The sequence below is a fragment of the Macaca fascicularis genome, chromosome 5 (assembly GCF_037993035.2).
Source record: "Macaca fascicularis isolate 582-1 chromosome 5, T2T-MFA8v1.1".
NCBI classification, from domain to species: domain Eukaryota; kingdom Metazoa; phylum Chordata; class Mammalia; order Primates; family Cercopithecidae; genus Macaca; species Macaca fascicularis.
In genome coordinates, this window is record NC_088379.1 from 101,931,934 (window position 1) to 101,959,647 (window position 27,714).

Here is a 27,714-nt window from a genome sequence, read left to right on the forward strand (position 1 = left end):
CTGGTATCTTTGTGCTGACAAATGTTTTTTTGCTTTATACCTGTAAGTGAAGACCACCAGAAGCAGCTTGCTTTCAGCTAGTAAAGTCAGCAATACAATTTCACTGTCCTACCTCAGGTGTATTTCAGCTTTCGATCCCTTTGTCATTATTTAGTCCACAGGGACCTTGATCACCTTTCTTTCCCACCAAATATTATCTTGGTCCATTATATTGATGATATGCTAATTAGACCTAGCAAACAAAATGTAGCAAATATTCAAGACATATTGACAAAACACTTGTGTATTAAAGGATGGGAAATAAATATACAAAAGTCATGGCCTTTCAACCTCTGTTAACTTTCTAGGGGCCCAGTGAGGTAGAATATGTTGATATATTCCTTTTGAGATGAAGGATAAGTTGTTGTACCTGGCCCGTCTGGCAACCAAAACAGATTCACAAAGCTTAGTGGTTTTCTTTGGATTTTATAGGCGACATATTCCTCCTTTTGGTATAATATTCTGGTCCTTTCAATGAGTGACCAAAAAGAGCTGCTAGTTTTGAGTGAAGTCCAGAACAAGAGAAGGCTCTACAAAAGACACAGGCTGCCATACAAGCTGATTGGCCACTTATGCCATACAATGATCAGATCCGGTGGTGTTTAAAGTGTCAGTGGCAGATAGGGATGTTGTTTGGAGTGTTTATGAATCACAGTGCAGACCCTTAGTATTTTGGAGCAGATCCATTCTATACTCTATGGATAACTACTTTCCTTTTGAGAAACAGCTTTTGACTTGCTACTGAGCATTTGTAGAGACTAAACAGTTATCCATAGGCCACCAAGTGGAAAAGTGACATGAGCAATCCATCATATATAGATATATGGCTTGGTGGGTTAGATTCTCTCTCTCTCTCTCTCTCTCTCTCTCCCCCCCCTTTCTCTCTCTGTAATCTAATCTAGATAGATAGAAAGATATATAGATATCTCAGTTTAAGCAGGCCCTGAAGACACAAGTTACGTGAGAAGTCGGCAAATGTCCTTACTCTTGCTACGTTACTTTCTCTCTCTCTACCCACACCTATGGCTTGATGAGAAGCTCTCTTTGAACAGTTGACTGTTCATCAGTTGACCGATTTTGGGAAAACTCTGACCTGGTTTTCAGACAGCTCAGCACAACGGGTAGTCACCATCCAAAAACTATAGCATTATATCCCCTTTATGGGACATCCTAAAAGTATAATGGTGAATAAAAATTCTCCCAGGGGGAAGAAATTAGAGCCGTGTACTTTGTGTTTTATTTTCCCTTGAAGCAGAAATTCCAGAGTTCTGAGTGTCTATTGATTCATGGTCAGTAGACACTAGTTAGCCAATGGTATTGCTGGGTGTTCAGGGACATGGAAAGGAACATGAATGGAAAATAGGTAATGCAGAAGTTGGGAAAGTGAATATATGGATAAATCTCTCTGAGTGGGCAAAGAATGTGATATATTTGTGTATTATGTAAATATTCACCAGAGAGTGACCCCAGCAGAGGAAAATGTTAATAATGTAACTTAATAATAATGTTAATAATCAAGTGAGTAGAATGACTCTATTTCCCCAGCTAATCCTGTTATTACCTTATTGACTCATTAAAAATGGTCCTGATGGAAGATGTGGAGTTTATACATAGGCTTAGCCACATGGACTTTCACCAAGGATGACCTTGATACAGCCACTGTTGAATGCCCAATCTGGGAGCAGTAGAGATGAATGCTGAATCCTCAGTATGGCACTACTCCCTGGGATAATCTGCCTGCAGGTTGATTCGTTGATTATATATTAACCATTTTCATCGTGGCAGTCAGTGCTTTGTACTGACTTGTATAGGAACAGTGGATATGGATTTGCTTTCCCAATGTTTTTGCCAAACTCCCATTTATGTATTTACAGAATATCTTATATACTATCATACCATTCCACATAGCATTACTTCTGATCCAAGAACTCCCTTTAGAACAAATAAAGTGTAGTAATGGACCCATGTTCAAAGAATTAACTGATCTTCCTGTATTCTCCAGACACCTGAAGCAGAAGGCCTGATAGAATATTGGCATGGCCTCTTGAAGATTCAGCATATCATGGTGTATTGAAGTTGTCTTATATAAATAGTTCTTGTGATCTCACAGTATTTTTTTCTATTGAAGTAATCCAAAGGAATAAAGATCAACAATATGATAATCTGAAAATTTCCATTGCTAGTACTTTTTGTTGATAAGTAGTCTCACATGTTCTTGAGTAATTCTCTTCTCCTTTTTCAGACATTTATCTTATGAGTGACTGTAATAAATATTTTTGATACATAATGAAATCAGAAGATAATCCCCACTCCTTACTTTGTGACTTTTGTACCTGTCAGCATCCCAGTGTATGCAAAATTTGGTTAGAACAATTGGAAAATATTGGAAAGTGTTTAATTTTTTAATAACTCCCAGTAAGGAGGACATAATTAAAAACATATCAGTGCCTTAAATCTATTTTTTTCATCTATATGCTTTACCACTAATGTTTAAATGATACCTGATTCTCTGACTGTCCTTTACCTCTTCCAATAAATCCAAATAAAATATATTTATTTAATATTAAGTATTTCAGTATTCTGCATGTAACTACCCAAACATTTGTCACAATTCATGTTTCTCATACTAAATTGTAACCTTTTTAAAGGTAGATACTGATTCGTATGTGTCATAGCATTTATGGCACTACACTGTTGGTTCTTGGTAAGTGTTGAATGAATGGATGAAAATATAATGAACAGTCTTTAAGGAGGCACCTGAATCAAACGACCTCTTAATGTTCCTTAAAAATAGTGATACAGTAAATAGTCACAGAAAATACTTAATATTCCAATATATGTTTCTATGTGTAAATGGCAAAATCCCTGTAATCTGAAATCATTACCTTACTGAGTCTGAAACCACTATAAGGTATTGCCTAAAAAATTGAGACATTATATAAGTTTTGACAGTTTACAACTGAGGATCCTTTAGAAAAATGAAAAATGAACATTAGATGTATCTTCCCTACAATTAGGGGTGGTTTATGGTAAAGAATTTTCTAGGAAGTAAATAACATGAATCAGATATATATGTATAATAATCAATAATGTTTTAATAGACATAATAGAAACTATATACTGCTAACACAAGAATTCTGGCAACTCAAAAAGTTCATTTCTTCTTGCCTCCAAATGACTACACTCACTCCTCATCAGTTGTTCTTAACCAGACTAGAATGATGGAAATGACAGACATAGAATTCAGAATCTTGGTGACAACAAAGGTCATTGGGATTCAGGAAAAAGGTAAAACTCAATCCAAGAAATCTAAAGAATCCATAAGATGAAACAAGAGTTGAATTGCAAAACAGTCATTTTAAGAAAGTACCAAGCTGTTCTGATAGAGCTGAAAAACTCACTACAAGTATTTCATAAAACAACCAGAAGAATGAATGGGAGAATAGATTGAGATGAGGAAGGAATCTCAAAGGTTGAAGACAAGTTATTCAAATCAACTCAGTCAGACACAAATAAAGAAAAAAGAATAAAAAAGAATGAACAAAACCTCCAAGAAATATGGTACTATGTAAAGAGGCCAGACCTATGACTTATTGGCATCCTTGAAAGAGAAGAAGAGAGAGCAAGCCACTTGGAAAACATACTTGAGAATATGATCCGCCAAAATTTCCCCAACCTTGTCAGACAGGTCAATATTCAAATTCAGAAAATGCAAAGAATCCTGGTGAGGTGCTATAAAAGATGACAATCCCCAAGACACATAGTCATAAGATTCTTCAAGGTCAAAGTAAAAAAAAATATTAATAGCAGCTAGACAGAAGGGGTAGGTCACCTAGAAAAGCAACCTCATCGGGCTAACAGTAGACCCCTCAGCAGAAACCTTACAAGCCACATGAGATTGCAGGCCTATATCCAGCATTCATAAAGAAAAGAAATTCCAACTAAGAATTTCATAACCAACCAAACTAAGCTTAATAAGTGAAGGAGAAATAAAATTATTTTCCAAAAAGCAAATACTAAGGGAATTTATTACCATGAGATTGGCATTAAAAGAATCCCTTAATGTAGTGCTAAACATGGAAGCAAAAGACTGAGACTGTTACTGTCACCACATAAACATACTTAAGTACATAGACCATTGACACTATAAAGCAACTACATAGTCAAGTGAACATAATAACCAACTAATGACAAAATGCCAAGATCAGATCTGCACATATCAATACTACCAATGAATGTATACGGCTAAATACCGTATACACTTAAAAGTTGTAGAGTAGTAAGCTGAATAAAGAAGCAAGACCTATCCTTCTGCTGTCTTCAAGACATTCATCTCACATGCAATAACACATAGGCTCAAAGTAAAAGGATGGAGAAAAATCAATCGAGCAAATGAAAAACAAAAAAGATCAGGGGTTGTTGATCTAATTTCAGTCAAAACAGACTTTAAACTGACAATAATCAAACAGGACAAAGAAGGACAATACATATTGATAAAGTGTTCAATACAGCAAGAAGACATAACTATCCTAAATATATGTGCACCCAACATTGGAGCACCTAGATTCATAAAACAAGCTCTTAGAGATCTTTGAAGAGACTTAGATAACCATACAATCATAGAGGCTGACTACAACACCTTATTGACAGTATTAGATATATCATAGAGGAAGTAAACAAAGAAATGTATTCTGGACCTATATTTGACACTTGACCGAAAAAGAAAACTTCAGGCCAATATCCCTGATGAATATAGATGCAAAAATTCTCAACAAAATACTAGCAAATGGAATTCAGCAGCATATGAAATATCTAATCCACAATAATCAAGTCAACTTTTGGGATAAGGGTTTGCATCAGCATGTACAAAACAACAAATGTGCTTCATAATATTAAGAGAATTAAAGCAAAAAAAAAAATATGATCATCTTGATAGATGCAGAAAAGTCTTTTGGTAAAACTCAACGTCTCTTCATGTTAAAAACATTCAATAAACTAGGCACTGAAGGGACATAAAACAATAAGAGCCATCTATAACAAATCCACTGTGTGGGCATCACACTGTATGGGCAAAAGCTGGAAGCATTCCCCTTGAGACCCAAAACAAGACAAAGATACCCACTCTTAGCATTTTTATTCAACATTGTGCTGAAAGTCCTAACCTAACCAATCAGGCAAAAGAAATAAATAAAAGGCATTCAAATAGGAAGAGAGGAAGTCAAACTATCTCTCTTTGCAGACAATATGATTTTATTCCTAGAAAACCCCATAGTCCCTGCCCAAAGACACCTAGATCTGATAAACAACTGTATCAGTGTTTCAGCATACAAAATCAATGTATAAAATTCAGTAGCATTTCTGTACCCCAATAATGGCCAAGCTGGAAGCCAACTCAAGAAAATACTCCCATTTACAATAGCCACAAAAAGGATAAAATATCCAGGAATTCAGCTAATTAGGGCGGTAAAAGATCTCTACAAGAAAAAATACTGCTCAACAAAATCAGACACAACACAAACAAATGGAGAAACATTTCATACTCATAGATAGGAAGAATCGACTTTATTTAAATGGCCATTTTGCTCAAGGCAAGTTAGAGATTCAATGTTGTTTCTATCAAACTATAAAAATAGCATGGTACTGGTAGGAGAACAGACACATAGACCAATGGAACACAATAGAGAACTCAGAAGTAAGACCGTACACCTGCAACCATATGATCTTCAACACACCTGACAAAAACAAGCAATGAGGAAAAGATTCCCTATTTTATAAAATGGGGCTAGAAGAACTGGCTAGCCATAGCAGAAAATTGAAACTGGGCCCTTCTTTATACACAAAAATTAAAGAGTTTAATGACTTAAACATAAAACCCAAAACTATGAAAACTAGAAGAAAATCTAGGCAATTCATTGAGAACATAGGCACAGGCAAAGATTTCATGATGAAAATGCCAAAAGCAATTGCAAAAAAAAAAAAAAAAAGGCAAATACTGGCAACTCAGATATAACTAAACTAAGGAGTTTCCTCACAGCAAAATAAACTGTTATCAGAGTGAATAGAAAACCTATAGAATGGCAGAAAATTTTTGCAATCTATCCATCTGACAAAGGCCTAATATCCAGAGTCTACAAGGAACTTAAAAAAATTTACAAGTGAAAAGCAAACATTATTAAACAGTGGACAAAGGACATGAACAGACACTTCTCAAAAGAAGACATACATGTGACCAAAAAAAACATTTTTAAAAAGTTCCTTTGGGTGGCCGAGGTGGGCAGCTCACAAGGTCAAGAGTTCAAGACCAGCCTGGCCAATATGGTAAAACCCCATCTCTACTAATGGCACACACCTTTAGTCCCAGTTACTCAGGAGGCTGAGGCAGAAGAATCACTTGAACCTGGGAGGTGGAGGTTGCAGTGAATCAAGATTGCACCACTGCACTCTAGTGTGGGTGACAAAGCGAGACTTCATCTCAAAAAAATAATAATAATAAAATAAAAGTAAACAAAAAAGCTCTACAGCACTGAACATTAGAAAAATGCACGTCAAAACCACAATGATACTGTCTCATGCCAGTCGGAATAGCTATTATTGAAAAGTCAAAAAACAACAGATGCTGGTGAAGTTGCAGAGAAAAAGGAATGCTTTTAAGCTGTTGGTGGGAGTATAAACTAGTTCAACCATTGTGAAAGACAGTGTGGTGATTCCTCAAAGACCTTGAGGCAGAAATACCTCTGCCTCTATTTTATCCTTTTTTGTGGCTATTGTGAATGGGAGTACTTTCTTGATTGACCCAGCAATGCCACTACTCGGTATATACCCAAAGAAAAATAAATTCTTCTATGATAATGATACATGCACACGTATGTTCATTGCATCACTTTTCACAATAGCAAATGCATAGAATCAACCTAAATGCCCATCAATGATAGACTGGATAAAGAAAATACAATATATATTCACCGTGGAATACTATGTAGCCATAAAAAGGAATGAGATCATGTCCTTTGCAGGGACATGAATGGAGTTGGAAGCCATTACCCTCAGCAAACTAATTCAGGAACAGAAAACAAAACACCACATGTTCTCACTTATAAGTGGAAGCTGAATGATGAGAACACGTGGCTGCGGGGGAAACAACACATACTGGGGCCTCTTTGGGGTGGGGAGGGAGAACATCAGAAAGAATAGCTAATGGATGCTGGGCTTAATACTGAGGTGATGGAATGATCTATGCAGCAAACCACCATGGCATACATTTACCTGTGCAACAAACCTGCACATCCTGCACATGTACCCATGAACTTAAAATAAATGTTAAAGAAAAAAAAAAGTGCCCTTGCTACTTTCTTGAGTTAATGGATAGATTTTTTTCCAGTACCCTTTCTATGGAAGGGGCAACCATAGTAGAGCTTCCATTTTATGCTGTGGTCTTTGTCACAGCTCACTGACTCATACAGGCCCATGAACACTTCACTTGTTATTCCTTGGGCATCACATTACCAATAACCTTTTGCCGTTAAATTTTATATTCAGCTTTACTTCACTATATAGCTATGATATGAGCTCATGGATTTAGCACCCTAGTTATAATTCCCATTTGTGTTTACCAGGCTTATCAGTGGGAGGAGTTCCATGTTAGTATATTCAACAAAATTCTGGAATCAGAAGTTGCTACTCTGTCATTTAGCCTCTTTTTATTTTATTTTTATTTCAATAGGTTTTTGGGGAACAGGTGGTGTTTGGTTCCATGAATAAGTTCTTTCGTGGCAATTTCTGAGATTTGGTGCACCCATCACCCAAGCAGTGTACACTGTATCCACTTGTGTAGTCTTTTATCACTCACTCCCTGCCCATCCTTTCCCCTGAGTCTCCGAAGTTCATAATACCATTCTTATGTCTTTGTGTCCTCGTAGCTTAGCTCCCTCATTTTGCTTATGCCTTGTCTCAACATCATATGTATTTCTATATAGCACAGAATTTTTTATGGTTTGTAATTAAAGATTTTATTTCTCATATGCTTCAAAGATATGGAAAATAGGTTTTTGGGGAACAGGTGGTGTTTGGTTCCATGAATAAGTTCTTTCGTGGCAATTTCTGAGATTTGGTGCACCCATCATCCAAGCAGTGTACACTGTATCCACTTGTGCAGTCTTTTATCACTCACTCCCTGCCCATCCTTTCCCCTGAGTCTCCGAAGTTCATAATACCATTCTTATGTCTTTGTGTCCTCGTAGCTTAGCTCCCTCATTTTGCTTATGCCTTGTCTCAACATCATATGTATTTCTATATAGCACAGAATTTTTTATGGTTTGTAATTAAAGATTTTATTTCTCATATGCTTCAAAGATATGGAAAAGCATTATGCATGTTATATAGTGCTGAAAGTTTGGTGTCTAGGGCACAGCTTTGCACAAAGGAGATAATCATAATTACCAGACAATACATGACAAAGAATAAAACGTAACTCCAAATAAAGGAAAATTTCTACAGTTGAAGTTCTGCCTCTGTGAGGGACAAGTAGGTGATAACAGAGTAATCACTCCAGAGATAAATACTATTAACTCTGAACAACAACCTCTGGAAGATCAAAAATAAATTAGGCATATCATAGAAGGAATTTTCTTTTATTATTTTATTTATTTATATTGATCTATAATAGGTGCTAATTTAATACTTCCATATAATTTATAAATGTCATGTCTGTGTAACTGGGTTTTGGATCACCATAAATATTTGTCTTTTCTTTATGCTAGAAATATTTGAATGCTATTTTGTAGTATCCAATAGATTGTTGTAAACAATAGTCCCCTTACTGAGCTACAAATCACTAGGTCTTATTTATTCCATCAAACTGTATATCTGTACCCATTAATCAACCCCAACTCTCCACTATCCTTCCTGGCCTCTGGTAACAACCAGTCTATTCTCTGTTGTCATGATACTCACTTATTTGGCTCCTATGTATGAGTGAGAACATTCAATATTTGTTTTTCTGTGCTTGGCTTATTTCACTTAACATAATGATCTCCAGTTCCATTCACATTACTGAAAATTACAGAATTTAATTCTTTTTATGGCTGAACACAATTTCATTTTGTATACATAATTTCTTTTTTTATTCATCCACTGATGGACACTTAGGTTGATTCCATATTTTGGCTATTGTGAATAGTGCTGCAATAAACATGAGTGTGCAAATATCTCTTTGATATACTGATTTCCTTTCTTTTGGATATATACCCAGTAGTGGAATTGCTAGATCATGTGGTATTTCTATTTTTAGTTTATTTGAGGAAACTCCATACAGTTTTCCATAGTGGCTGTACTAATTTATATTCCTACCAAGAGTGTACAAGGGTTCTCCTTTCTCCATCTCTTTGCCAACATCTGTTATTCCCTGTCTTTCTGATAAAAAGCCATTTTAACTGGGGTGAGATGATATGGTATTGTGATTTTGATTTGCATTTCTCTAATGATTAGTTATGTTAAGCATTTTTTCATATACCTTTTGGCCATTTGTATGTCTTCTTTTGAGAATTATCTATTCAGATCTTATTCATTTTAAACAATTCGTGCATAATATTTTTACACATTTCTGGGGCATTTGCCCATTTTTAACTTGGATTATTTGTTCTTTTGTTATTGGGTTAAGTTCTTTAGATATCCCAGTTATTAATCCCTTGTCAGATGGATATTTTGCTATTAGGCAAGAGAAAGAGATAAAGGGCTTTTAGATGGGAAAGGAAGAGGTTGAATTAGTCTTGTTTGCAGACTACATAATCTTATACTTAGCAAAATCTAAAAACTCTACCAAATCACTGTTAGAACTGATAAACAAACTAATCAGGCTCTCAGGATACAAAATCAGCATGCAAAAATCAGTAGGATTTATATATGCCAACAGTGAACAATCTGAAAAGGAAATCAAGAAAGCAATCCCATTTACATAGCTACAAAGAATGTAAAACACCTAGGGACAAATTTAGTCAAAGAAATGAAAGATATATACAAGGGAAACGATAAAACACTGATAAAAGTAATTGAAGAGGACACAAAAAATAAAAAGTTATTCCATGCTCCTGGATTGGAAGAATTAATATTGTAAAAATGACAATATAACCTCAAACAACTTACTGATTCAATGCAATCCCTATCAAAACACCAACGACATTCTCTACAGAAATAAGAATAACAACCCTGATATTTATATGAAACCACAAAAGACCCCAAATAGCCAAAGCAATCCTGTGCAAAAAGAACAAAGCTGGAAGCATCATAGAAGCAGACTTCAAAATATACTACAAAGCTGTAATTAGCAAATCAGGATGGCACTGGCATAAAAAGAGGCACATAGACCAATGAAAGAGAATAGAAAATCCAGATATAAATCCACACATTTACATCCCAAGTCATTCTTAACAAGGATGATAAGAACACTGGGGAAAGGACACATTCTTCAATAAAGGTGCTAGGAAATTTCTAAATATGGAAAACCGTATTTAGAAGAAAGGAACTAGACCCCTATCTCTTCCGTAAACAAAAGTAAAATCAAAGTGCATTAAAGACTTAAATATAAAGCCTGAAACTGTGAAACTACCAGAAGAAAACATTGGGGAAATACTTAAGGACATTTGTTTGGGCAAACTTTTTTTGTGTAAGACCGCAAGCTAAAAAGCTTCTGCAAAGCAAAAGCAGCAACCATCAAAGAAAAGAGATAATCCATGGAGGAAATTTTAATATGGAAGAAAACAATGTTGGATGAGTTTCCAACATTTATGACTGTTAGCCTTTAATTGGGACATGGTCAGCATTGCTCAGGGAGGTTAAAACTACAATGAAAAATTCATGAACTTTTGGGCTTCAGTAGCCATTGCACAATTTATAAGACAACCACAGAAACTGGATATTGGTTGTGGTGACTTAGAAAATACACTTCCAGTGGGAATGCCAATTAGTTGAGCTACTGTAGAAAGCAGTTTGGAGATTTCTCAAAGAATTTAAAGCAGAACTAACATTCATCCCAGCAATGTCATGATTGGGTATTTACCCAAAGTACTATAAATTGTTATACCATAAAGACTTATGCATGCATATGTCCATGGCAGCACTATTCACAATAGTAAAGTCACTGAATCAACCTAAATGACCATCAGTGGTAAACTGGATAAAGAAAATGTGGTACATACACATTATGGAACACTATGCCACCATAAAAAAAGGAAAAAACTTATGTCCTTTGCAAGGATTTGGGTGGAGCTGCAGTTCATTATCCTAAGTGAACCAATTCAGGAACAGAATACCAAAAACCATGTTTTCTCACTTATAAATGGAAGCTAAACACTGAGTACATATGTACACAAAGAAGGCAACAATAGACACCACAGTTTACTTCAGAATGGAGGGTGTGAGTAGGGTGAGAATCAAAAAACTACCAGGTACTATGCTTATCACCTGGGCAATGAGAAAATTTGTACATCAAATCCCTGTCACCTGCAAGTTATCTATATAGCAAACCTGCACATGTACCCTTGAACTTTAAAGTTTAAGAAAAAGAAATTATCTAATCTGAAGACTACAGAGAATAAGAAGATAAAGGGGGAACAACAAAACAAGAAATTAATGAGGACACACAAAAATGGAGAGATATTCCATAGTCCTTAATTGAAACGATCATTTATCAGTTAGCTAAAGATTTTTTTAGACAAATTATTATTTGGTAGCATACCTGTACGACCAAGTGTGAAATAAATGCACTGTGTGCTGGTTACCAAGTTGTCATTGGGATTCTGGTGAGACTGAAAGCGCTTATATGTGGTAAATTACATGAAGCAGATTTATTAGTTATAAACAGGCAACAAGGGACAAGAGAGGCCTGGGATTCATTATGAGCCAGCCCACAAGACTTATGAAAGCTATGAAGGGTGGATAGAGTCTCCTCTAGGTGTGCCCTATCCGCACCACAGCTGAAGAAACCCAAAAAGCAGCTTCCCCAGATTTTATACCCTAGTGACAATGTGACATGCTGGGCCAACATATTGAGGGACATCCCGTTTCTAGGTGGGGATTGGAACAAAGCCTAGGCTGGTCTAGCTAGTCCCTCCTTGTCTCATAATATTGCATTCCCATCACATTCTACAGTTATTCTTGAGGACTACAGATGAGGAAATGGGGGACAACTGGGTCTGTCACATGGAGAACTGTCCTCCACCAAAATGTTAAATGAAGTTATACAATTTACTGGAATGGATAGAAGATGAAACAGAAAGTCTGAATATGCCTATGACCTTTAAAGACAATGCTTTTTCTTATTAAAATAACTCTGCAAAGAAAATCTCATGCTCAAAAATTCCATCATGCATTAAATTTTTAAAAATCACCATTTTATAAAACACAACTCCACAAAATAGAGAAGGCAACAACCCTCCCCAGCTTGTTTTCATCTCTAACATCTTCTTTCTTTTTTTTATTAACTTATGTAAAATATCCATAGAAAGTATCCTGGAATTTTGCTTCCTCACAAGTAAATTTGAGTAGTTTTCACATTAGACAATATTGCAGTTTTCTTCTTTGTGGCTACCTGGGCCCCTTCAGATCCAGCTCTTCCTGTAGCATATCACAGTAAAGAAGATTCAAGATTGAGTATTGGTTTGTGATAGAGTTGATGCCATTTTAGACCTTTATGTAAGCTCTTGGTCTTTCTTCACTCCAACATGTAAAAGATTGCCTGCATTTGGCATTTGAAGTTGCTTGCACAAATTAGAAAAATTGCTACTTGATTTCCATTTGGCTAGAGATCCTCATGTGTATATTTCTTCAGCCAGAACCCTGATGTGGAAGAGAAAGGAGTTCTTGGCCTTGAACCCCTAACAGTAAGTGCTAAATAAATGGTATATGTTTTTGTTATAGTTGGAACAGTATGCTCTAACAGGTTTTGAGCAGAGAGAGTAAAAAGAAGATTAAACATATAATTCTTATCTTTCTCCAAATTTCTGTGTAGCATATTAAACTAAATATTTAAAGAAGGTATCTCCAACATTATCATTAAACATAACTGAGAGGAATGATGACACCTGTTCACTTTTTAAGACTAAAATCTTCTGATATTAGCTTGATTTAGAATGTTTATTCATTCTGTGAGGCTTCTTCTCAAAGAGAAAGTGTGGAGGTTATTTTGAGAAACAAAATTAATGGCAAAAAATACCCTGGAAACTGCACATAGCAACAAGGATAAATGGTTTCTGAATAATACTGAGAATTTACAGAGAGATAAAAGCAAAGATCATGCACAAAGCACATTTGAACAATGCTAATATCACAGGGAGATTAGAAACATGAGAAACTAAAATGAAGTGGTTAAAAAAAGTTAAATTCAATTTAGACTAAGATAGATGTAAGTACAGAAAAAAAAAAATGACGATTCTTCATTCCCAATATTGTTATACTTTCTAGTTCCCCCAAAGGAAGGAGGGATTTCTGATAAAATTGTTCAAAGATCTAAGCCATTGAGTAAGTTACATTTTACTCACAAGAAGCTGATTCACCATTTTTATTTCTCTCCATGTGGCCTGGGCTTATGACCTTGCTAAGCATTATTTTACTGTTTCCTTTCTTCTCTGCATGCAGTGGGGATAAATAAGTTGAGCCAGGGACCATTATATAAACCAGATTTCTTACTTCTTCTAAATATAATAAAATATTTAAGGAAGATCCCTGTTCCCTGAAATTGTTTTGATTTCTTTGGATACAAGCCTTTCAATACCCCCATTTTTTTTTTTTATTTTTGCTACTTTATGGCATTGCATTCATAAACATGCTTTTGAGTTGGATTTAAATCATCCTGTTTGTAATCTCTATGTGACATAAGGGATTAACCAATAATGCATTTGTGTCACATCGAAATTACATTCAGTTTGTGAGAAAGTAATTTGAAATAAATTCAGTACCATAGTGGATCTACTAAAAGCACACAGAAATATTCAAAATGAAATTCCATGTATATTTTAGATATTTTCTTCTAGAGATGGATTTTTAAAAGCCTAAATTTATGACTCAAACTACTAAAATCAAGTCCTCATCTTAAACACAAAACTAAACTACAGTTTCCAGTTTTCCTTGCAGTTAGATGTGATCATATGACCACAGGGTAATCAATGGATTGCAGATAAAATGTTGTTTGTCGCTTTCAAGCCCACTATAGGATACCAAAATATGCCACCCCAAAATATGCATCTTTGACTTATGGACGATTTTGAGCTCATTTTTTCTTTTTTTTTTTTTTTTTTTTTTTTTTTGAGAAACTACAGACAAGGAGAAGCTCTGAAATTAGAGTAGAATTTATCCTTCTGTAAGAAAAATTTACAACTATAAAGGAAATTTCCATTTGTAAGGGAACCTTCCCACTCTGTTCCAGGGAGAGATGAATGACTCTAAATTATTAGAAAAGCTTATCAACGTAGAAGGCACAGACTTAAATCTGCACAACAAATCTTACCCTTGTTTATTGTGCTTTTCCTGTTCACCTCCCATAATTGCACTATCACCCCAAGGCCTTTCTTTCTTTGTTTCAGTTGAAGTCTGAACTCTAAGACACCTCTTTAAAATTTACTAACTTCTCTGGGTATCTCTCGAGTATACATTAGGTATACATGTCAATAAACTTCTGCTTATTTTCTTTCTTGTTAATCTGTTGTTACTAGAGAACTCAGAACTCAAAAAGTGTAAAGACAGAAAAATTTTCCCTCCCATGCAACATAAACCTCCCCCATATATGATCCACTGATATCATTTTCATTTTCAGCTGGTTAGAATGGAGATCACCCACACAGCAAACTTGGAAGCCTTGTGTTGATGATGGCAGAATAACACTATGGAATAAGCTAGACTTATTGTACTACGACTTGAAGAAGAATTACCTAGTAATTGGAACTATCATTTTGGACTTCATATGTCACACCAATAGCTATACTTTTTGTAACTACCATGTTAGTTTTGAAGGTTTATCATCATATTTTAATGAAGGTAATATAAAATAAAATTAAAATAAATCTAAATATGTCTTAATAAATTACCTGCCATGTTATAATCATCATGTGTCTTAAGGGAAAGAGATAAACTAAATGCTACTTCAGTTGTTGTCCTTTTGGGAGACCATTCTTAATGGCATTTGTCCACAAATGCCTGTCTCTGCGTCATCCCTGTGGGACTTGGAAAAGAACAGGGGACCACTGAGAACATAAAGCTCATGCTGCCTGCTGTGCTATGCATAATACAGTCCATTACCTCTAGTGTCTTCTGACATGTACAAAACTGTAAGAGGCTAACATGCTAGCTTGCATATAGGAGAAAATCTCAAATCATTCACAGTTCTTGACAGTCCTCTCCAGATATTTAAAAAATCAAGTTAGGTACCATGTTTCTGTGTTAAAGTAGATGAAATGATGCTTTTTGTTTTCTTGCCCATTTTTATCTACTGTCCTCCTTGCTCTCCCCACCAACACAAACAGATATGCTGGATTTTCTTCACAGAAGAGTAGTAGAAATTTATGAAGAGAAATCACATATGCTTAATAAGAGTTGAAATTAAAATAATAATGACAATGATGGTGATGATGATTATAACTCAGAAGACTTTGTGCACAATAGTCATTTTTATAAGAACTTCCTGTATATGAACTCATTTAACATGCCACCACTACAAGTAGGGAGTACTGTTATCACCATATAAAGTTGCCTATAACTAGTAATTTCAGATTTTCGAGGACTTGAGAAAAATGGTTGTACTGTAGACGTGACTAGATGCATCAAACAGCACCAAATGCCAAACGTAGGCCAGAAGCTTAGATGCTGTCACATACCACAACTGCCAAACAACCTCAGAAAAAGACGCCACCCTTGATGGGGAAGGGGATAAGTGAAGAAACTTGTATTGATTCTGCTTTTAAATTTTGTGGTCATCTAAAGTGGCTGAGAAATCAGAATCATAACAAAAAGAGGAATTTCCAAAACCGAGGATTTGTTTTGTTTTGTTTTGTTTTGTTTTTGCAGTGAGGGCTAGCAATAGACATTAAGTGCAATTACCATGGCTGATAGTGATTACGACTAGAATTAGAATAAGGACAGCAAATGCCATGAGCTCCTTAAATACCAGATCTACAAGGAACAGAATATTCCGGCTACATACTAAAGAGTAAAGAAGAAAGCCTACTTTTAAGTAGCTCAGTAAAGGTAAGATTAGGAAGGCAATTGTTTTAATCAATTTGTGTCTCTCCTCATTTTACTTGAAAAGAATGTAGTTATGGGATACCATCAGATTCTCTTTTACCAAATTTGCACTTCCATAGCTTAGCAAATTACATTAGACATGGATCTTTTTATCATCTTTATCCAATCACCCTGTCACTTACATCCTAGAATCTCCACAATCCCACAGGTTCACATATCACTACTGAGGTTATTTTTCTTCTCTGAATCACCCAGTGTAGACTTGAGCATGAAATGATGGTATAATCGAAGGCATTTGGGACCCCCTCTTAAACACTGAACCCCACATCAATGACTTCCCAAATCAGATATGGAGAAAACCTAGGAAATTGATTAAAACAGTTACTTCTTTAGTCTTACCTGCATTGAGCTGCTTAGAAAATAGGATTTCTTCTTCTTTATCTATTAATATATACTCACTGGTCCCCCTGTCTCCTGTAGACTTGATATTCAAGAAACTTTTAGTAGCCTTTATCTTTATTCTAATTCTAGTCAAAATCACTTCAAGCCAAATTGTTGAGGATACAACAATGATAATTTACTATTATTAAAAATATAATGATTATTGTTGGTGATTTTCAGCCAAATTATTTCAAATTGACTAACAGAAATTTCTTACTGATTAAAATTCAAATTACTGAGCCCATATGATTCAGGTGCCCAAAATGTAGTTCCATCCACCAGTTTATATATATTGGAAATTTCTGATCTCCATTTAATCTAAATTAATCATGATATACAAAGATCCACCTGACCGTTAGAGTGAAGATAATAGCACATTTAAAAATGTCTTCATGCTTTCTAATTGATGAAGAATGGCATACTAACAGTTATTTTAAAAAATGAACAACACGGCCGGGCGCGGTGGCTCAAGCCTGTAATCCCAGCACTTTGGGAGGCCGAGACGGGCGGATCACGAGGTCAGGAGATCAAGACCATCCTGGCTAACACGGTGAAACCCCATCTCTACTAAAAACTACAAAAATCTAGCCAGGTGCGGTGGCGGGTGCCTGTAGTCCCAGCTACTCGGGAGGCTGAGGCAGGAGAATGGCGTAAACCCGGGAGGCAGAGCTTGCGGTGAGCTGAGATCCGGCCACTGCACTCCAGCCTGGGTGACAGAGTGAGACTCTGTCTCAAAAAAAAAAAAAAAAAAAAAAATGAACAACACCTTAAGAACTGTGTTGAAGCCTTGGGAGCAGAACCCATTTGAAGATCATCAAAGCACTACTTAGAGCACTACCTTTTGAGGGTAAATAAGACCCAACATGAACATTACATTCTGAGCACTGGAGAATTTTACACAGCTGATTAAATTATCTCATTTTGCTCTAGAGAAAGAATGAGAATCTAAAATATTAAGTGTCTGTGACTGTAAGTGAGTGTGTTTGTGGGTATTGTATATCTGTATTTCAACTTAAAAACAAATAGTTTATCAAGGTAATTTTCTTGGAATACTTACTGTTCTATTTGAGCAAAACAAATAGTTTATCAAGACAATTTTTTTGGCATACTTACTGTTCTATTTAAAAGGATTCAGTAGGTAAGACTTCATTTATGCCTTTCAACTAGAAGGGGATGTAGGTTTGTGCAGATTATAAAAACACCCTGAAAATTTGTCTTTTAAACAGTATTGTTTAGATCCAAGAAATAGACCCACATAAACATAAACATAGTCAACAGATGATTGAGAAAGGGGCAAAAGCAATGGAGAAGGAGGTATTCTTGTTGGCAAATGGTGATGGAACAATTGGACATCTATATGAAAAAAACAATGAATCTAGACACAGACCTTTTATTCTTCATAAAAATGAACTCAAGATAGATCACAGACTTAACTATAAGATGCAAAACTATAAAACTTCTAGAAAATAACATAGAAGGAAATCTAGATGACTTTGGAAATGGCAATGACTTTTTAAATACAACATCAAAGACACTGTTAATGAAAGAAATAATTGATAAACTGGAATTCGTTAAAATTAAAAACTTATGCTCTGCTAAAGACATTTTAATTAAAGAGACTGAGAAGCCAAACCACAGGCTGTCTTCTGCAAGACATATCTAATAAAGGTTTCTCTGATGAGGGATATTTATTCAAAATATACAAGGAATGCTTAAAGTCTACAATAAGAAAAGAAACAACTCAATGAAAAAGTTGACTAAAGACCTGAATAGACACCTCACTAAAGAAGTTGTACAGGTGGTAACTAAGCATACAAACAGGTGTCCCAACTTGTTTATTAAGGAAATGCAAATTATAATGTCAATGAGATACCACTACACACCTATTAGGATGGTATGATTCCAAAGCACTGAGAACTCCCAACGCTGGAGAGAATGTGGGTCAATAGCAACTCTCCTTCATTGCTCGTGGAAATGCAAAATGGTACAGCCATTTAGAAAGACAGATTGTTAGTTTGTTACAACACTAAACATATTCTTACTATACAAGCCAACGATCACACTCCTAGATGTTTCTCTAAATGAGATGAAACTTATGTCCACACAATAAACCTGCACATGGTGTTAGTGAACCAAACTTGGATCAGCTTGCCTAGTCCAATAAAGCTAAACATCCACACCAAGGTTGTGCAGTGAAAGAAAGGAGGGCATTTATTTGCAGAGTGCCAAGGAAGGAATCATGCAGCTTCTGCATGAGACCTGACCTCTCTGTTGACTAACATGCAAGGGTTTTTAAAGAATGGGGTAAATTTCAGGAAAGCAGAAGTTACAGGCAAAATCATAAATTAATATGCAGTGGTTATACATTGGTCTGGCTTAAAGAGGTGGCATCTCTTAAAGCAGGGATTTACAGGTCATAGGTGGATTCAAAGATTGTCTAATGTGCAATTGGTTAAGGAAGCAACGCTTTGTCTGAAAACTTGAGGTCAACAGAAAGTTAAAGTCTTGCCTGTGGGCGTGACTCTTTCCATGTTCCTCCGGAAGAAATTTAGAATAGATAATTGTGGTCAGAGTTCAGTCTTCAATGCTGCCCTGTCTGCATTCTTTGGTTTCTGTAAAACAACTTCGGGTCATATGATAAGATGTTATCTTTAGTTTCCATAGAAAACCAAACATCTTGTGGCTCTTACTTCCTTGGCTATTGTTTTAAGCTATTATTACCTTCTTGCTTATTAGGTGGCTCATGTACTTCTCAAGGCTAGCTAAGTGCCTGGAATTTCCCTTGAGGGACCACAAGATTTGTCTTAATTTCCATTCTTGAGCAGTGGCCCAGCAGACCCCATAGAGGGGTTTCTTCTCTATCTCAAGGGATATTTATAACTGCTTTATTGACAATTGCCAAAACTTGGAAAAATCCAAGATGTCTTTCAGTGGCTGGTAAATAAATGGTAGTATATCCAAACAATTAAATATTTTGGGGGAACAAAAGGAAATGAGATATCCAATCATTAAAAGACATGGAGGAACCTTAAATGCATATTACTAAGTGAAAGAAGCCAATCTGAGAAAGTTGCATACTGTGTGATTACAACTATATGACATTAGACATGAAGGAAAATATTTTGAATTCTGAATTACATATGCAGGAAGTAGTTGTGTTTCATACATAAAAGCATCGGAAGACATATTTATAGATATATTTAGATACATTTATTTTGCAAGAATATCTTGTATTCTTGTGGAAGAATACAAGAAATATAGTTCTTCATTAACATTCTAGATATTCAAAAGATGACTCCAAATAAATAGCTTACTTGTGGAGAGGACAGTATTTAGCGGGCTTTTTGATAGAAGTTCAGACATTCCAGACCCAGATAATCTAAGCTAATCTACATGTTCATTTCAGCTCTCCTCTCAGTAAGATTTCAAAAGTGGAAATTGGGCTTCCAATACTACATGAAGGAAAGTGTGCTAACGGTTTCTGAGAAAATTTCATTATACCTAAGAGAGAATTAAGAAAGAGAAACTCTCTTTTTCACTTAGCTTTTTTCCACTTCGTCTCCCTGTCTTTGGATGTTGCTGTGGTATCTGGAATCTCTCCAGCTATTTGCTGTCAGTCTGAGGTTAAAGTTTACATTGGTCCCCAATGATATTGAGAGCTTGTTTGAAGGTTCTAGCAGGGGAGTGCAGCTACTCGTATACACTTGACTGAAGACCAGTCCTCGTCTATCAAGGATGGTCGTCCTCTTTAACCGAGCATGTAACTTTGGGAGGGATGTACATGGAGCGGTGAGAGAGGGAGGGGACACCAGCATAGCCAGCCAGATCAGCTGAATCAACCCTGGCAATCAATGGGATGACAGATGTTATAGCCAGATCACCCTCACATCCGCTCCTCAGCGATATTGAGACTCATGTTCATTACATTGATTTTGGGTCCTATACCATCTGCGGGCTTCTAATTATGAAAGATGCATTTTCTAAAAATTTAAGGCAGCTTGAATTGGGGATTATAAATTTTTTTTTCTAAAACATATTACCTGATATCTTATGATCTGAAGGGATTAAGAGATAAGGTACATACGTCCACTAAAATATAGGCCTTGAAAGGAGCTGGGCACATTCCTCAGCCCCGGGCTCAAAACTCCCTGAGCCTAGCATTGTTCGGGGCCCTCTTGTATACTGTGTAAAGGAGGGACCAAGTTCGAACTTGTAGTAAAGATCCTTGCCGCTTGGCTTTGACTCTGGACTCTGGTGGTCTTCTTTGGGGAACAAACAGTCTGGGCATAACAGCCTAACTAAATAACTGATGATTTTATTGAGAAAGGAATAATACAACTTATTTCTCTGAAAAGACATATTATGTTATGTAAAAATAACTAGTATTAGCTATCTTTACTGGCTGTAATAAGAAAAAAAAAAAAAAAACATAGAACACACCAGTCACATGAAAAGTGAGGGAAGAGAGGTTGAAGAAAGTGTTCATTAATTCATCAGTTTTCTCACCTTCCACAGAAGGAAAATACCATATGCTTTTATCTAAAGTTATTAAAGCAGAGAAAAAAAAGTTTAAGTTATGATATAAAGTAAAAAAAAAAAAAGATTATTTCTAGGAGAATAATAACAGATTATAACTCTTCTGAGTTTACAGACTATATAACAAAAGACAGAACAAAAATAGAAAATGAAGACATATTAACAAAATGTCAGATAAGATGTGAGAAAGAAGACCAAACAGATGTTCTACAAGAGGCAGAAGGCTCTGATCTGTCTGCACTTTGTCTGGTCTTGGACAAATCACTTAATCTCTCTGATTCTCAGTGTTTCATCAATAAAATGGAAATAATAGTAATAGTAGCTGTCCTATAAGATTGGAGTGAGCATTAAACGAATTAAAACATATAATGATTAGAATGATGGCTGTGGCCGGGCCAAGTGGTGGCTCATGCCTAGAATCCTAGTACTTTAGGAGGAAAAGACGGGAGGATCATTTGAGGTCAGGAGTCCGAAACCAGCCTGGCCAACATGGTTTAACCAGTTTCAGATAAAAAAAAAAAAATCACACACACACATAGCTGGGCATGGTGGCAGGTGCCTGTAATCCCAGCTACTTGGTAGGATGAGGCAGGAAAATTGCTTGAACTCAGAAGATGGAGGTTGCAGTGAGCCAAGATCACTCCACTGTACTTCAGCCTTGGCGATAGACTGAGACTCCTCCTCAAAAAAAAAGAATGATGGCTGTCACACAGTAAGCTTTCAAAAACAAGTTTGTTATTTATTGTAAAAAGCCATTCTTGTGGTGGTTCATCACAAAAGAGAACATTGATTATGATTCATTCTTGGGTGACAAGTCGCAATATTATAAAGCTGCCTATTTTCACTAAACTGATCTCTTAATTCAAAATAAATGCAATCAATATCTTAACAGACTATTTTTATATGTGATAAAACTTAGATGTATTTCTTATTATGTATACATGTCTATATCTACCTATTTTTATTATTATATTAATCCTACCCAGTTAGAAGGGAAAAAGCATTAAATATCAATAGAGAAAATACGGATTTTTTTTTTTTTTCTCAGCAAATGCTATTGAGTAACTAGCTAAACATTTGGAAAATAAATATCTTACCTGGATTATAACAACACCTCCTAACTGATTATCCTACTTCCATTTTACTGGCTTTTGGATTATTCTTAACAAAGAGGCAGATAATCACTTCTCTGCTCAAAACTCTATTGTTGCCCTACCTCACCCGGAGTATATTGCCTGCAGAACTCTGTAATTTGTTCCCTTTTTCTTCTGTGCATTACCCTTTCCATCTTGCTGAGCAGCTCCTGCTCCCTGGTCCCCTGGTTGTACTTCAAACACAGCAGGTTTGATTTCAGGCCCTTGTGCTCCTTGTTCTCACTACATGAAATACCATCTTCTTTCAAAACTGAATTCAGCTTATTCCTTCACCTTCAGGGGTTTTACAATCTCACTGAGTGTGCTAATGGAAAAACTCTTGTAAGTAATTACTGCTCTCTCAGCAACGCATAATGATATAAATAAATAAACAAATAAAAAATTTAAAAACCTGATTTAGTTTAGTCTTTGGGAGAGCTTTAAGGGAGAATTTAGACTATTTTAGGGTAATTGATGTGGCAGCCTAATTAATTTTGGATACTATTTTCTTATATTTTCCCAAATGTGTCTTTTCAAGCATTATTAGCCACATATTTGATGTTAGCGTGTAAAACTGACATGTCTGATTTTCCAAGGATCTTGATATATAGAAATAAACTAATCCACTAAAACAAAAACTTGACAAAATTATGGCCATGATTACATCGTGAAATGGATGATATCGTTTTTTCCCTGAAAAGATGCTATATAGTTTGAACACCCACCTATCTATACACACACATATATATAAAGCTTCCATATGTAGTTAACACACGTATGTAATTTTAAGACATATACATATTAATTTCAAGACAAACAACTTGAACATGTGAGAACGTAATAAGTGCAAGCACTATTTTAATAACAAGTATTTATAAGTTTATACAGCAATATAACTATCTGATAGTTTCATTATGATTTATATTTTTTCATATATTTCAAGAATAGAATTTTCATTAATTTTGGTTGTGAGTGTTTGACATTTTCCCATTTAGCAATGATTATTTTTTAGTGTATCAGATCCAATGCTTGTCATATAGACAAAATACAAAGAAAAATACACAGAGTTACATAGCTATATGCATAGGAAATGCTAAAATTGTGAAATACATATGTTGCTTGTCTCAGCTATTTTCTGGTAAGTACAATCTCATAAAAGACTATGAGTTCTTAGTAAGTTCTCAGTAAGATTCAGTTTCTGAGGGCTAGGAATTCAGAAGTGGTTCACTACTGCATTTAAAATTTCTTAAAATTATTTCAGTGTCCTTACAGGATATTTTAATGGAAACAGTAGTTTGCAATAAAATTCTAGCAATTGTTAAAATGGCAGATTTTTTTAATAGATTATATTAGAAACAGAAGACATCCTTTGAACAGACTCCCTGTTCTTTTAGCACCATCTTCACTATAAGTTTCTGTGAAATCACACAGCTTCCTGCCATCCAAACAGGGGCCTGATTGGACAATTGATGCTTTCAGACACCTGCTGCTCACACATCATAGTGTGGATAAAACCTAGTTGATTGTAAACCCAGGAGTTGCAGTCAGAATGCTTTCACAAAGGTTTTGTTTTTGCTGAATCGGTTGAGATGTTTGCAATTGTTTGGTGTTTCAACTTCACAGCAGCTTGATAACTGTTCATATCAACGTCACAAACTCACAAGGCAGACAGGAATTTCCTGTTATACATGTCATAAACAGTAAAGTTCTGTGTGGATGTGAGCACAGTTAAATCATATCATTTAACATAGAATCCAAAAAAGTTGGATTGCATAATTTATTATTTTTATTATTATTATATTTTTGAGCACCTACTAACTGCCATGAGGGTGTATGGCAGTTAACAAAACTGAGAACACCCTGCCCTCTAGTGGGAAGACAGATAATAAACAAGTAAAAGGATGAATGCAAATTATGTTAAGCGCTTAGACCTTTTGATGGGGTTTCCAATATGGAATCTTCCAAGATCGCATTCTAGAAAAATAAGTCTCTCTCTTTTATTCTTTTTTAAAGGGACTTGAATATCACATGGTACATTGATTGATATGACCATTTCCTAAATGAAACTATGTAGGAATGGAAAACATGCAGTTAAGCTACATTTTTTACATTATTTTTAGTTGACATGTAATAATTGCACATATTTATTGGGTACAGAATATTTTGATGCATGTATAAAATGTGTAATGATCAAATCAGGGTAATTAGGATATACGTGGCTTCAAACATTTATCATTTCTTAGTGGTGGGAACATTCAAAATCCTAAAGAGATGTAAATGTTCTTTAAATTTTTAATCAAGAATACATCATTGATCATTTAGTATCCCATACATCTATCCATACAAAAAGGACATAGTTAATAAATAGATTGAGGGTCACATATGTATGCCTAGAGATATTATTCCTCTTCAGATACCAAGACATTTCTGAAGCTGTGCCTTTCATGGAAGGCCAGACTAAATATATACTTTAATGAAGAAATAAACAAATGAATTCATTTTAGAAAACATGTAATAGATATGTTAATTCTCATCTTTGAAAGAGTAAATCAACCAGTTCAAGTTAGACCTATTGTCTAAATTTTAAATGGCAAAGAGAGTTTTTATCCTATTAGTAAATACTTGAATAAGCCACATGTTTTCCTGAAACAGTTGGATGTGTATAGTATTTACCATCTCAATGGCAAATGTGAAATGAATAGTATTAGAACACTTTGAGATCAAAGTATTTATGATTTACTTTTAGATTAAATAAAGCTAGAATTATTTTTACTTGAGGGACGCACTTATATTGAGTGCATTAAGTTATTTCTGACCAATTTTCCTCAAGTGTAAATACTAATGAATGCATATACTTCTTTTTAACATATTGAAAATTATCCTCAGAAAAGCATTGTTTAGCTTTGAATTTGCAAAAAAGTTACATGCATTTGATTCAAATTATATAAAAATCCATATCTGATATATAAATATCATTTGTAACCACAAATGACATTCTCCTAGTATTTTGTATATACTTAAATTCCCAATAAATAATTTATAAGGCTTAATTTTTTATTTTGAAAAATCATCAAGAGTACTAGAAATAATGAAATGTTATGAATTAAGCTTGCTATTCACGACAGAAAAATTTAAAGAGCTATGCCATTCATATAAAAATGAGCGATTTTACTTTCAAGGAAAATAATAAGTTTCACAGGTATTTTTTATGGTGTTTCAGATGCATTTGATCAGTTGGAGTCTATTTCCATGTTTTAGAAAGAAGATGCATCATTACTTGATCAACAAGCAGTAAGTGTAAGCCTACCAGATGTAATTATTTAGTTATTTCTGGCTTCTTGGAGTACTCAATTGCTTAATCAACCTAATAGGTGAAATACAGGTGAAACTGTAGGAGAACAATTCTCATCCTTTTTCTCCTCATCCAGGGAGCATGGATTCCCTCATTTTTGATCCACTGCTTATGCTTTTCATGGCTTGGAGCTGGGAGTATGGGCTTGTTGGCAGAGACTCCAACACATGAAAATTCACTGGAGCTATGGAGTAGAGATAGTAACTTTGGAATGAAGAAAGAAAGGAGGTTCCCTCAGACACTTCTTCAGAGATAACCACCTGAGATGCTTTGCAGTTCCCAGGCTAACATGCAAGTAACAACATTTACTTTCACTTTCTGATGCCAGGGATTTTTCAGCTGCTACCATGTGCAACTGTAACTGTGATTTCTTTTCTCTGGCCTACTGGGGAAGAGAATGAAATCTTTAACTTTGAACAAAATCTCCTCCCAAAGCACACAGCTCTTTTTGAAGTTTTCACATGCAATATACTCTCATTTGCAGGGTCTAATCTTACACATATGCGATTTGAAAATCAACTATATTCTTTAGAAATGTTCACAATCATTAAATCTAGCTTTTCTTATAGGAGGAGACAGCTCTGTAGACAAGAGCAAAGCAGAGCATGGAAAAAAAGAAGAGGTGCTGAATGGAAAGGAAGTGGGTTGTGGGCTTAATTTCTTTCCCAGAGCTTCCTCTGAGTAGTTAGATTTAAAGATGTCAGAAACTCACTAATTGTAAACTATTTGTCAAATCCCCTTAACGTCTGGTAGAGTTAATAATTTCTTTACATTTAGAGATTTAGATTGATTGAAGTGTTTTTGCTATAACAGAGCAATAATCGGTATTTGTAATAAAGCTCCACAAATTTGAGATCTCTCCTTAGGACAGATTCCCAGTTGTAGAATAACTACTTATAAAGGGCTTGATTTGTTTTATTTATGCCACTTCATGTATATGTATTACTCAGGTATTTTCTGAAGACAATTCTTATAATTATATAAGGAAGCTATGAACGTATTCAATCTACAGTATTCTGATCAGAGTATTTTGATGTGAAAACGTTTCCATTAATTTGATAAAGAAAATTAGCAAACACTTCTCTACTTCTAACAAAAAAGTAACACCCTATAATGATTCTAAAGAAATGGGTAAACTTTTATTTCATATTTTTAAAGCAAAATTAAAATAATAATAATAAATGTTGACCTTCCTAATTAAAACATGGTCTAAGATTAATAAAATTATCCTGCACGATAGCCATTCATGTTTAGTTTCCTTAGCTTTCTATTCCTAGTGTTCTTTTTTTTTTTTTTTTTTTTTTTGCATTAAATAGTGGTAGCCTTTAAGAGAAAAGCTTGCAATTTATGTTGTAGTAGCAACTAAATAGCTCTTTAATAGATTCCTTCAAACTCAACTGTATGGACTATGTCAACATAACATTGCAATTTTTGTGATATTAGATAATACTCAATGGCAATATGCATTTGGAGAACTGAAACTCATACATTTCCTCATGAGTTCACACTGTGGCAGTGTGAATTTCTACATGTCTTTGGAAAGTAATCAGAAAATGTTTATTAAAATTTGAGCAAACTCACATGGGAGATTATGTCATAATGATCACAAGGCACCAATACTTAAGAACTTACCTATGTGGGTGATTACTGCAATATTGTTTGTAGGTGAGGAGCTGGAAGCAACCTTTTAAATAACTGGGTTAGCTAATGGACAAATGGTACTATATCAATATTACTGATGACGTGAAACTCCTCGAAGTAACAAAACAGATACAGAGTTATTGACTTTGAAGAATGCCCATTATTTACTACTAAACAACAAAGGTAAGGATATTAGTTTTCAGATTAAGCAGTATATGATGACTGGTGCAGTGGCTTCCTGAGACGTTCAGTACCTATACCTTGTTCTATTTTTTGTTCCACTAGTCCTAGAGGCATATGGCTTGTCACATCCCACTTTCAAACCGATAGAAAGGACAAGGCTCACCA

General features: G+C 35.1%; 1 long non-coding RNA gene across 1 annotated transcript in view; it reads left to right on the forward strand.

Moving 5' to 3' along the window:
- Positions 1-27,507, forward strand: part of LOC123573599 (uncharacterized) — a 197,849-nt gene extending 170,342 nt beyond the window's left edge. The window contains exons 3-4 of the long non-coding RNA XR_006698243.2: positions 25,594-25,664; positions 25,802-27,507. This is a non-coding gene — a long non-coding RNA (uncharacterized lncRNA). The remainder of the gene's footprint in view (positions 1-25,593; positions 25,665-25,801) is intronic.
- The last annotated feature ends 207 nt before the right edge of the window (positions 27,508-27,714 follow it).